The sequence below is a fragment of the Urocitellus parryii genome, chromosome 1 (genome assembly GCF_045843805.1).
Source record: "Urocitellus parryii isolate mUroPar1 chromosome 1, mUroPar1.hap1, whole genome shotgun sequence".
Classification (NCBI taxonomy): Eukaryota; Metazoa; Chordata; class Mammalia; order Rodentia; family Sciuridae; genus Urocitellus; species Urocitellus parryii.
Window position 1 is genome coordinate 185,585,632 of NC_135531.1, and position 12,299 is coordinate 185,597,930.

General features: G+C 36.2%; 1 protein-coding gene across 3 annotated transcripts in view; it reads left to right on the forward strand.

Annotated features, from left to right (window-relative positions):
• The window catches only part of Cntnap5 (contactin associated protein family member 5), a 771,818-nt gene that overhangs the window by 53,719 nt on the left and 705,800 nt on the right, over positions 1-12,299 (forward strand). The gene's annotated exons all lie outside the window — the stretch shown is intronic.

Consider the following 12,299-nt stretch of genomic DNA (forward strand, 5'->3'; position numbering starts at 1 on the left):
TTTGAAGTATTCTCCCTCTTCTGTATCTCTCATTCTAAAAGAGGTTATTTAGACTTGGTGCTAATATATCTTTTAATTGTTTGGCAAAATTCTTCAGTACAAACATCTGAGTCTGGAGATTTATTTTTTTCCAGGGGGCAGACTTTTACAAAGTTGGAATTTAAGCCCCTTAATAGTTATAGAACTATCCAAAACATACATCTCGTATCTATTGAGTTGTTGTAGTGATTCTTTTTAAAGGAATTGCCATTCAATCAAAGTATTCCCTTATGTTTCTCACAATGTCCGAAGCAATATTCCTGATTCTTTCCAGATGTTAGTTCTTTAATCTTTCTTTAGTGTTGCTAAGGTTTTCTAATATTGTTGATGTTTTTCAAAAACCCACCTCTTTTCTTCATTGATTTTTCACTATTTTTCTTCCAATTTTATTGATTCCTGCTTACCATTCCACTCCACCCTCTTCTATTTCCCATGCTCTCCTTTATCTAGGTTCTTAAGGTTTAACTTTAGAATACTGATTTAACTCTTTAAATCATGCATCTAGAACTGTAAATACCACATTAGCATTATTTTAGATGTGTCCTACAAATTTTGATATTTTGTGTTTTCATTTGCAATCTGTTCAAATTAGTAACTTAGTGATTTTATCTTTGACCCAGTGCATTCTTTTGAAGTGTGCAGTTTTGTTTCCAAGTGTTTGGAGACTTTTCTATTTCTTATGTTATTACATGGTCATCAGAGAGCATATTCTACTTTATTTCAGTTCTTTAAAATTTGTGGAGATTAGGTTTATGGCCCAGTATTTCTTCTATCCTGATATATATATATATTCATCAGGAGTTTGAAAATAATATGCATTTGGCTGAGGTTAGCTAGAACTTTGGTTGTTGTGGAGTTATTCAGTAAATTTCCCAGTGTTCTGTTGTACTATTTATTATGTACAGAATGATTTTGAATTCCCCAACTATAATTGTGGGTTTGTCCGGTGTTCCTTCCAGTTCTATCAGTATTTATTTCACAGCTTTGTTGTTGAATCATACACTTTTATGATCACTGTATCTTCTTGCTGCATTGATGTTTTTATCCTCACATCACACATTACCGTTCTGGTAATTTGCATTGCTCTGAAGTCGACCAAGTCTGTTATTAATGTTGCCACTTATGTCTTCTGTGATTAAGGTTTCCATGCTATTTTTTCTTTCCCTCTTCTTCCAATCTGCCTATTTGTATATATTGGTAATAAGCTTTGGAAAACAGCATATAGTTGGGTCATGGTTTTATTATTCATCCTGAAAAATCCTATCTTTTAATTTGTGTTTAGATCATTTATATTTTATTTCAATATATTAGAACTTAAAACTCAATATTGTTTTCTACTTTATCTGTTTTTCTTTTTTTTTCTTTTTCTTCTCTCTTACTGAATTACTTGATCATATACTTAGAATTTCTCATTTGTTTGTTTTTAGGTACTGGGGATTGAACTCAGGGGCACTAAGCCACTGAGCCACCTCCCCAGCCCTATTTTGTATTTTATTTAGAGACAGGGTCTCACTGAGTTGCTTAGTGCCTGGCTTTTACTGAGGCTGGCTTTGAACTTGAGATCTTTCTGCCTCATCCTCCCCAGCCACTGGGATTACAGGCATGCGACACCTAGCCTGGTTTAGAATTCCATTTTGACATATCTATAGTGCTTTTGAGTGTATCTCTTTATGTAGCTGTATTACTAGTTACTAGGTATATTATATGCAAGTATTTTATCACAGTCTAGTGGTGCTGTCATTTTACCACTTTAAGTGAAGTATAGAAAGCTTGCTTAGTTGTATGTCCCTTCATTCTCCTCCTTTTGTAATATAAATGCTTTAAATATTTTATATATTTGCCTGCATACATTTAGAACCACATCAGATAGTGTTATGATTTTCATTGCAACTGTCAAACACAACTTAGAAAATTCACAAGAAGAAGAAATGCTTATTGAATTTACTCATGTTTTTGCTTACTGTATTCTTTCTTCTTTCTAGGTATTTCAACCTTTTTTTTCCCCCTTAATCATTTCTTGCTGTCTAGATAACATAGCATAACCATTATTTTAGAATTAGTCTGCCAGTGCCAAGTTTTCTTAGGTTTTTTTTTTTTTTCATCTGAGATTCTATTTATTCCTCATTCTTGAAGGATGCTTTTTGCTGGTTAAAGGATTCTGGTTGACTGATTGACAGTTCTTTTCTTAGGCATATGAAAAATATTCTGCCACTTCCTTTTGACCTCTGTGGATTCTGATGAGAAATCTTTCGTTTTTCCCCCCCGCTTTATGAGTAAGGTATCATTTTCCCTGACTGCTTTTTTATTTAAGAAATTTAATTATGATGTGTCTTGCTATAGATATCTTTGTGTCTCTTTTTATCTGGGAGGTTTCTATCTTCTGTAGGTTTCTGTCTTCTGTCAATAAGGTAAGTTTTCACCATTATTCAAGTGATTTTTAGGTGCCACCCGTTTTTTCTTCTGGCACTTAGATGACAAAACTTTAAGTAATCTGGTATTCACGCCATATTATTGAAGCATTATTTATTTTTATTCCAATTCTTTTTCTCTCTGTTTTATTCTTTTAAGCCTGGCAATTTTTTAATTCTTCTTTCTTCTGTTTTTTATTTTTCCCCCTGTCCTCTCCTATCCTAAAGCCTATCCACAATATTTTTATTTATTATTATATTTTTTCCATTTTAATATTTTCATTTGATTCTTCTTTGTATCCTCTGTCTATTTACTGATACTATGTCTTTGCTGAGGCTTTTAAACTTTTCATTTATGGGTGCTCATAATTGATCATTTAAACATTTTCATCAGGCCTACCTTTGAAACTTTGTCAGATGATTTAACATTTTTGATCCAGGTGCCAGTATCCATTAATTTGTTTCACTCCATCTTTAATTTTCTCCACTTTTGGTATGATGGTAATCTAGAATTACAACTTGTATATTTCACATACAAGGTTCTGGATTTTCTTTAATCTTTTAACTGGATTTTTTGACATTACTCAAAGAAGAGAGAGCCACTTTGCAATTGTTAGGTGGATGTAGAAATTTAAGCTTCCTGCTCAGCCCTCATAGATATATGGAGACTGGATTCCCCATTAGTGCTGAGTCAGGTGAGAACTCTTACTTCCCAGGTGGTCTGCACTGAATCTGTGAGTGGAGGATGCATTGTTGGCAATAGAGTAAAATCCAGGCTCCCTACTTGACCTTCATTCTCAAATGCTCCACTTGGGGGCAAAGTACAGATTATCCACTCAGCCTTTGCAAAAATGGAGATAGGGGTAGCGTTGTTTTTTTTTTTTTTTCTGTATTTTTTTTTTAACAAAAAAAAAAGTAGTTATTTTTTTGTAAGTTTTCCAGATTGCTAGGATGCTCTTTTCCTGACCACTTGCTAAGGGAGAACAGACTTTTTATCTACTACTATTGACATTTTCAGGTTCTAGTTCCATCATCTCTAAATTCACGATATAAGAGAAAAAACAGAAAATTCAGAGCATTTATGACAATATCCTTTGAGTTTCAAGCTCTTCACCCACTCTATTTCAGAGACTTCTTTATCCCCATTTAATTACAGTGTTCAGAATTTTCAGTTGTACTTAGTCTCAGGAATAGAAAAATTATGTCTATTCTATCTTCTCAGATGCAGAAGACTCTAAGCCTTTTTTTAAGCCTTAGAGGGAAAAAAAAAACCATTTTGTTGGACTAATCTGCACTAAACATTTGACAGGCAGCATATCATTTCATATTTTAAAAATTCCTTTCTAATTTTTAAAGAAACAATTCAGGACTGAGAAAGCTTAAAGAACTAGCCCCGGGTCATGCAGATGGAATATGGAGTAGTTGGAATCTAGGGCACACAGGTGGCTAATTTACCAGATCCAATATGCTTGATATCTTCTTTCCATGTTCTTTCATATTTTCACAGTCACAAAAGTTTTGCAACAACAATTTCAAGAAAATAATGTTTAAGTGTCGAAATAACTATGCCAGATTAGTTAGAGGAGAAATTTAAATCAAAATTATAAAACTTGAGAACAGCAAACATAAGTATATTTGGTTGATCTCAAAACATAATGATTTGGGCTCAACACATGTAGCTTAGTTCAGATCTCTGCTCTGTTGTGCACTTCCTGCGACAATAGATGGGAAATGAATTAAAACACTGGTTAATGAATTGAACATAACATAGTCGAGAAGAGCTAATAAGTGATAATAGTGGTTGCAGGGACAGGGGATGCATGGAATGCCTGGTCCCATTTTTATCCCAGTCTTTCTAACTAATTCATACTCAGCCTTTGAATTTCAGCCCTGAGCTGTAGAGCATTAACTGAGAATTAACTGAGTATATATGACAGTATGCCAATTACTTCATACTACCTAGGCTTCTCTGCAAGTCCATCTTCTCCTCTGAGAGTGAAGCCATTGACAGAAAACAATCTTTTCATCTTTACATTCCTAACATCTGTACCATCCATTATGTAGTAGGGTCTCAGAAAACAACAATGAGAGAATATATGGATGAAGGAAAGAAAAAATAATTAGCAAAGCTACCATTAATATAGTTGTGAGAAATTATTCCCTGATTGAATAATTCTTTATGAAAAACAAAATTCCCACATTCAAAAAGAATTTTGTATGAATATAAAACCACATAAATGATCAGTCTCAGCATGCTTTAAGTTTTTCTGAACTTTTTCAAAAACTAAAAAGAAAAAAAAAGAAGAACCAACAATGTAGATGAAGATACTTGATTTTCTTTAAAAATGTTTTTGAATAAAGAAAGCTTGCAAAACACTGCCTGGTGGCTAACTTTTCCAGGGGGTTATATTGATTACACTAGGTGGAATTGATGGTAAAACAATGCTTTCCACCCACTAAGATATACTAACCAATCAAAATTATTTATTTTCTGATTGGTTCCCATATGCCCAACAAATTATCAAATAAAATAACACCAAAAAACCTCACAAAAAATAACAAAAGGCAGGGCCCCTTTTTTATGGTATTTGCATTTCCCTTGAAACCCACAGGATTTATGGAAGAAATAATGAGAAATACTATCAGCCTCTGAGAGTGAAGTACTGGTATGCATATGGCATATTAAACTATCACAGTGACAGACTACAAAAAGGTATTCATTATCTCCTATGCATTGGCCATTATATGGGCCACTTTTAAATGATATCCTCTCAAAATACCTTTCAAAATAGTGCTACCTCCAATTTATACATAGGAGAATCTGAGACTTTGAAAGACTGAATATCTTACTTATCAGAAGCAAGATTCAAATACAATTTGAAACAAAATCCATTCTCTCTCAAGTACATCAAGCCCATTGTGGTACATAAGCAGTATAAATTAATAGATGTGTGTTTTAGGGATTAAAATGATAAAGATATGAATAAGAGAGAAGAGGAAGCTTATACATGGGGAAAGGATGGATATCACAGCTGAGTAGGGTTTGGAAGCATGGAGAAGAGAAAAGGTAGCCTCTGGAAAGAGGGAGAGCAGTCAGATCAGGACAGAAACTCAATGGGAAACAAAAGAGGCCTCCCACAGTAGGGTGATCTCTACAATAGCCAAGTGTATGTTGGATCTGATAGGAGGCAGAGTGGATGGGATTAAGGCATTTCAGTGACTGAGAACAAGTTGGAGCTAGGGCCGTTTTTGAACCCTCGTATTACTAAAAGGAGAGAGAAAGTGAGGAATTGATATCCCCAGTGATTACAAAGTAAGGCCCTGAGCGGTTACTTCCCAAAGTGACAGATGGCTCAGTGTGAGTGAAGAAGAGAAATCGCTTACCTCACTCAAAACTAGCATAGTGGAGAAGCCTGACCCTGTAGCCTTGCCTCTGTGTTAGTCTCTGACTCTGGGAACATTATTTTACCTTTCTCAATCTCAGTGTCATCATGATGAAAATGGGAAGGTCTGACTGTCTCCACATGGTGGCCAGTTGAATTGAATTAGATAAAATATGTAAAGTATGTATCCCACAATAGTCACCAAGTAACTATGATTTATATCCTGAATAAGGAACAGAGAGAGGAGAGCACAGATAAATGGAAGGATGAGTTTAACATAGGAGGCTTAATATGTGTTCATGGAGGGAGGGATTCCTCACACCTTTGGAAGAAAACATTTGAAATGGACCCTAGAGTCATGGGTCCCCACATAGTGAAGTCGTATGAGTTCTTTGCCCTGAGGTCTTTCAGGAAAAATCAGTTCAGAGCTGTCTGTGTAGAAGTACCGCAGATGGTTTCTGCTGAGCCAGCTGACTGAATTGAAAATCCAAAGTAGGTCAAATACATACTACCTGGAATTTCTGGGAACCAAGCAGCCTTCGGTCTCACATCTGGTACGTTCTCCACTTTTGTGCTATCCTTGTGTCAGTCTATGGCAATGTCTTTTTTACCTTGGATGGCATCCTCTATATTGGATCTGATGCCCCCCTCCTCTTTTTTTAAATCATGTTTTGATTTCTGAGAGTGCTCTCAATTTCTCTTTATAACCTCACAATCTCTTTCTGCAATGTTAGATTATATTATACCATTTTACAGTTTGTCAAGCTAAAATACAGGAGGGTAAAGTGATTGGAAAGGGGTCAACTCCCTACTTAAGTCAAAAATATGGGGGAAACTGAGGTCCTGAAGTGGTGTTGGAAAACTTTACAAAAGATCAGAAAGTGTATATGGTGGGTTTTATAATCTCTTCAATGTGGCTAATGGTTCAAGAACAGAGTTTATTGGAGTTCTCCCCTACATCAGTGTGTTAGCCTTCTGTCACTAAACAAATACCTCAGGTAATCAACATATAAAGAGAAATTTTTATTTTCGTTGACTACTTTTGACATTCCTCTCTATAAATTGACCTTACTATAGTTAGGTTTATGGCAAGATAGCACATCATGGCAGGAGTATAGGGCAGAGCAGAGCCACTGACCTCATGGTCAGGAAACAAGGAGAAAGAATATAAAGGACCAAGTTCCACAGTCCCCTTCCAGGGCATGTCCCCTGCCCAATGACATAAAGATATCCCCTGGGGCCTAACTCTTAAAAGTAGCACAACCTCCCAATAATGTCACTGTGGGGACCACATCTTGAACCCAGGGGACATTGGGGAACATTTAACATTCGAAGAATAGCAGAAAGGTTGGCTTCAGCACATTCTGCTGACTCATGAGATCACAGCCAGCATAGAATGGCTGGATACAAGGTGCAGAAGAGGGAGCCTCTCTCTCCTCCCCTGCATCTCCACCCTCACATTCTATACCCTCTCCTTTCTTCTCTGGCCTGTGTTCTTCTAAAGGAGGATTTCTACCCACTCATTGGTTCCATTTTCTCAGCATACACCCATGGAAATCATGTCGATTGTGTGAATTTGCTGCTGATCAATCAAGGCCAGACTGCCTTCCTTTCAGTGAGCTCTTCTGAGGGTCACAGGTCTTATTTTGATTTTTCCACCTGGGTTTCTCACAGTTTTCTCTAAGAGCTAAACCTCAAGTTATGCTGTGCACATAGTTGTGCAAGGGAAATAGAGATCATTCATTCCTTCAGTGAGTATATATTGAGTGCATCCAAGGTCTTGGGAATAAAATAGCAAACAAGATAAGAACTAGTGATCCTCTTCTAATTACAAGCAACACTACCCATCGAAGTATTTTCAAGCCTCTACATTTAATTACCCACATTATTGAATCAGCGAAATAATGGAGATTTGATCTTTGCTGACCATTTCAACCACCTGTACTCTCTTCTTCTGGTGGCTTGTATCCCTCTGTCCCCACTGAACACCTGGTACTGTGATCTTCCAACAGTCTTTCATTTTATTTGCCAGAATATTTGCCATGTAATTTTATTTCCACTCATAGAATGAAAGGTATAATCTTTCGCAACAGCATTCTTGTTAACAAGTGGAAATAGGATTAGGGGAAGGAGGTTATTCCATATAATACAAATCTAGTCCACACAAAAGACTGAATTTACAAGGTCTTCATTTTGTTCACCTTTTTTAAAAAAAAAATTGTGCTACTATTATTGCATAAAAGATTGCATAGTTTATTGGCTACACCATGACCTATGGAGCCAGAAAAGCCTGAATTAAAATCTTATCCTGGTACATTATTACTATATGAATTTGGCAAGTGCCCTCTCCTTTCTTATTCTCCATATTCTTATCTATGAAATGGGAAAAAAAGAACAGCTAGCTAAAAGCTTGTGGTGAGGAATAGTAAATGAACTTGAAGCTTCTTGAGGAGAATAGCATGTGATCAATGTGCAATAAATGGTCCCTGTTATGATTACTATCTGTATGTTTTTTGCTTGCAATTTGATGGCAGGATGATTGTTGAAGCATAGGCAACTCTGGACTGATTTGGAATAAAATGAATGCCTGATGATTCTCAGTAAATGTATTGAAATGAATGATTACACAGTAGATGTTTCAGGTCAGTATTTGAGATAACAGAATTTTTTTTTTTTTTTCAGTTAAAAGGGATGTGCACCCATAGCCACATTAAAAATTAGAACCCATTTGACATTGTTAAGGTAAAGCCTAACAAAGGCACAGACAGCTGATATTTCATCTTTTGGTTGTCTGGCTTGATTTTTTTTTTTTTTTTTTTTTTGGTACTGAGAACCCAGGCGTACACCACTGCTGAGATACATCCCTATCCTTTTTTATTTACTAAGTTGCTGAGGCTAGCCTTGAACTTACCATCCTCTCACCTCAGCTTCCTGAGCTGCTGGGATTACAGGTATGCACCATGGCACCCACTGGTATATATTTTTTTCTTTTCACCTTTTCCAGTATCGATACTTGGGTGTGAGATAAAATATCATAGACTCTGGGACAACTATATAATTTCATTGCATTTTTATGTCAGCTTGATGGGGGTGAAAATAAAGATGCTTTTTTCAACTCAGTATTATCTTGCCTGATTTGTATTACTGATATCACAGTGTCAGTGTTCAAAACCAAGCTTGGAAATTTGCAGATGCTACTAAATTATGGGGAACAACAAATAATGAGGCACTATGCATTCTGACAGAGAAAAAATTTGCTCATTTGGGCACCTCAGGCTAATAGAGAGCTAATGGATGGCAAATACAGTTTGGTGTAGATAAATGTTGAATAATGAGTTTTGAAACACAGACTAAAGAGAGGCAATGCCTAATGAATTGAAAGTGCTTTCACACAATGAATCAAAGAAAGTTGGGGAGTGATTAGAGGGGATGTTCTGAATGTGAAAACTTGAATTGTTTCTTCTTTGAAGTGAAGGGCAGAAGTGGTCACTAGAAGGAATTAACATTTTCTAATAATCAGCATTTTACAGAGCAGAAGTAGGAATTTTGAAGTCAGGCCTGTATGCACTTAATTTCTGCCATGTCATTTTCTAAAGTTGTATGATTTGAGACAATTTTTTGGTCTATCTGAATCCTAGTTTTTTATCGGAAAACAGAAATAGTAATATTTGCCAAGATTTCCGATATGGCAGTCAGGTGAAGACACATATGGATCCCCAAACAGATGTTGTAGGGTACCACCTAAATTGGAGACATTGCAAATTTGTATATTTATGATAACATTGTTAATAAGTAGTCCGAAAGATTCAAGTGTGAATCAATATATTTAAAAAATACTTCTGATATATGGAGGGAAAATATGTTGAAAAATGGGCACAGTTATTCTAAATGACCACACACACCCCCAATAGGAACTAGTGGGAGTGCAGAAGGTGACATGGAAATTGTCATGCACAGTGCCAGGAAATGCTCAATGCAGCACTGGTTTTGGAAAAGATGAGACCAAATCTGATGGAATTCCACCAACGTGGGCATTGCCCATGGATAAGACAGGACTGCCTTGGCAGGGATCAGAGAGAGGCTGCGGTCCCCAACTCCTGGGGTACCACAGAAAGAACGAGCCAGAGTGGACACAGCCGTCCTCCATAGCCCTAGAGCATACTACCTTTTCAGTGTAAGACTGTTATTGTCAATTTACTAATATGGCTCTTTTCCTGGAGTATGGATTCTTGGAAAGACTAGAAGCAAATCTCACTGCCCCACTCTTCACAGGGAAGTGCCTGAAGCATGGTGGGCACCTGGAACGTTGATTCTAAATGGATCATGAATGAATCTCACTTCTGCTGCTTATACCTGAGGTCAATGTCATAATCTAGGATTAGTTCTCTGAACTTGCCTTTTTTTTCCTGTTCATAGGCATCTTTTTGTCCTTTAGTTTTTATTTTTAATTTGTGTCAGTTGACATTTATTGAATGTTCACTAGGAAATAGTCTTGGTAGCAAACATTTTTTTAAATTTTATATAATTTTTGAAACAACCTGGGATAATCACTATTGGCCCCATTTTCTAGATGAGTTAATTGAGGATTATTTACAAAAATAGTAACTTAACCAACACCTAGCAACGCACAATAACAGAACAGAGATTCAAAGCTAAGTTCACCTGCCTCCAAACTGCTCTTAAACTCTATTTTGTAAGATCCTTTGCAGTGCTATCCTTCATATCCTCTGTTTTACCATTAAAACCTTTACCCTTAAAACTTTAGATAAGGAGTAAATCATGTGCTTAGTTCTGGGGTCAATCTCCAGAATCAAAAAAACCCAAAGGTTATGCTGATATTTTCTTTTATATGTATATCACTTCTATTGCTTTTATTTTATTACATAATTACTAAGTAAATCCAGTGTCCTTGTGCCCTTGCCTTGGGTAATTCAATATTCATTATTTGTCTTTAGTTCCAACTTGTACTTATATAAAAAACCTATACCATCAACCTTAAAATTTCCCTGTTATATATCTGCCCATTGAATGCAGTCATAGGGCTACATGAGGGCCCTGATGAATGGATTGAGGTAGGGCCAGGCATGGTGGCACATACCTGTAATCCCAGCAGCTATGGAGGCTGACACAGGAAGAAATTCAGCTTACTGAGGTCCTAAACAATCTAAATAAGAAGATCCTATCTCAAAAAAAAATTTTTTCAGAAGGTTTGGGAATGTGATTCAATGATTAAGTGCCTCTGAATTGAATTCCTGGTATTAAAAAAAAACAAGAGGAAACCTCTTTGGGGAATAAGTTTTCAAGAGAAAATAGAATTTGATATCATTGGTCTCATGCAAAACAAAACAAAACAAAACAAAAAAAAAAGTAAAGAAAAATCCCTCCATTAGATTCTTCCTGCCAATTTAGCTAACAATATTGCTTATAATTAAGCATCCATCTCTGTGAGGTCTAGAGACCTCTTTTTTTTTTTTTTCTTATCACCTGACACAAATTCTCTTGTGCAGCACTAACTTGTCTTTCTCCATAATTTTCAGGTGCATTCTTGAAGCAGAGGAAGCATATTATATTCATTCCAATGAATTATTTGGTGAACTTTATTCACAAGCTGAGCAGATTCTTTTTCTCTCTATACCCCAAATGAGCTCTTTTCATCTATTCACATTTGTGTGAGTGGATCATCCATCTACTTCTCTGCCACCAAACATGACCCATCACTAGCAGTAACTAGAATTCAAATATACTTTTGGAGCTTATTAAAGCATGTCCCCATATATTATCTCAGAGTTTCACAATATCCTTTGGGAGAAAAATGGTTATGCATGCTTCGTTGTTGGTTGAAACATGTTGAGATTAAATAACTTGCCCAGGAAGGAAATGCCAAACTAAAAAAGGAAATCTCTGCTTGGGATTCTGACACATGTTTGATTCTGAAGTCCACTTTTTAAAGCTCTGTCATGTTACTTCATCCCAATTCCACCTTCACCCTGAAGATTTTGCTTTCTAACTAATTTTTCACTCAACTTCTATATGTGGTGATGAAGCCAAGAAATATCTGTTTGGTCAAACATATTGTTACCATATTAACAACCAAGTAAATGCATAAAGTGAAACAGAACACATGTTCTGCTAATATAGATTAGAACAAGTCCCCTCCATTTCCCACATTCTACCTTACTTACCTTCAACTCAAGTTCGCCTTTGAAGACACCCTAACATCCTAGATCCTGTGTGGTATGGAACTTTCTGGTTCACCTGGGAGATAGCATTTGAAGTGAATGATGTGTTCCTGCATCAGTAGTTTTTCCATGTTCTTCCAGTGAGTGGAGAATACTTCTGAAGCACATACTCAAAGCAGGGGTAGAAGGAGCAGCATGACTTAGGGCTTTAACAGCAATGAAATTTACTGTGTACTCAGCCTGTGCTAGTAGGTTTCAATGTTATTTCATGTATCAGGTTATTTAATTCT